This window comes from Sinocyclocheilus anshuiensis, unplaced genomic scaffold (genome assembly GCF_001515605.1).
Source record: "Sinocyclocheilus anshuiensis isolate Anshui unplaced genomic scaffold, SAMN03320099.WGS_v1.1 scaffold999, whole genome shotgun sequence".
Lineage (NCBI taxonomy): Eukaryota > Metazoa > Chordata > Actinopteri > Cypriniformes > Cyprinidae > Sinocyclocheilus > Sinocyclocheilus anshuiensis.
Genome location: NW_015544197.1, coordinates 1,062,882 through 1,064,024, shown reverse-complemented (window position 1 = coordinate 1,064,024; position 1,143 = coordinate 1,062,882). Strand labels below are relative to the sequence as shown.

The 1,143-nt window shown below is 34.2% G+C and overlaps 1 protein-coding gene across 2 annotated transcripts in view; it reads right to left on the bottom strand.

The window, feature by feature from the left end:
- LOC107696776 (lipoma-preferred partner homolog) overlaps positions 1–1,143 on the bottom strand; it is a 222,268-nt gene that overhangs the window by 5,330 nt on the left and 215,795 nt on the right. The window lies entirely within an intron of this gene.

Genomic DNA, 1,143 nt, shown 5'->3' with positions numbered 1-1,143 from the left:
CTTCAGCATCACATGATCCTTCAGAAATCATTCTAATATGCTGATGTATTATCAGTGCTGGAAACTGTTGTGCTGCTTCATATTTTTTTGGAACCTGCGATCCTTTTTTTCAGGATTCTTTGACGAATAAAAAGTTAAAAAGAAGAGCATTTATTTCAAATATAAATCTTTTCTAGCAATATACACTACAGTTCAAAAGTTTGGGGTCAGTACATTTTTATTCTTTATTTTTTTTAAAGAAATTAAAACTTTTTTACAGCAAGGATGTGTTAAATTTTTAAGAAGTGATAGCAAAGATATATATTTTGTTAGAAAAGATTTATATTTTGAATAAATGCTCTTCTTTTTAACTTTTTATTCATCAAAGAATCCTAAAAAAAGTTTCCAAAAAAAATATTTGGCAGCACAACTGTTGCCAAAATGGATCATTCTAATAATAAATCAGCATATTAGAATGATTTCTTAAGGATAATGTGACACTTTATAGTGGAGTAATGGCTGATGGAAATTCAGCTTTGCATCACAGAAATAAATAATATTTTAAAGGATATTAAAGTTGACATATTATGCCCCTTTTTACAATATGTAATATAATTCTCAGGGGTCCCCAGAATGTAACTGTGAAGTTTTAGCTCAAAATACTCCACAGATCATTTTGCAAATGCCTATTTTGAGTGGAAGCAGAAACACGCTGTTTTTCGGGCCTGTCTCTTTAAATGCAAATGAGCTGCTGCTCCCCGTCCCCTTTTCCAGAATAGAGCTGCACCATTATAGCTTGTACCTGCTAAAAAACATCTGTTTTGGTTCTGATTATCATGTTTATCGCGCTGAAATCATGAGTTTTAAACCATATGACTTTAAACTTCTGATATACGGTTTTCTGAGTACACATATCTGAAGCATACGGACAGAAAGCGGCTGTCACAGCATGTGAGTACTGAACTAAGTTCTCATTCACACTAGGGGTTGCACCGACTAATCGACTAGCCGACTTCAATGCTCTGCCATGACGCTTTAAGCTTGACGTCAACTAGTCGCTGGTCCTATAGAGGGCGCAACAGGATAAGAAATCTTTGAAGGACTTCCACATTTACGCTCCGTTTCCAAACAGTTAAAATGACAAATAAATGCATACTCTGAAAG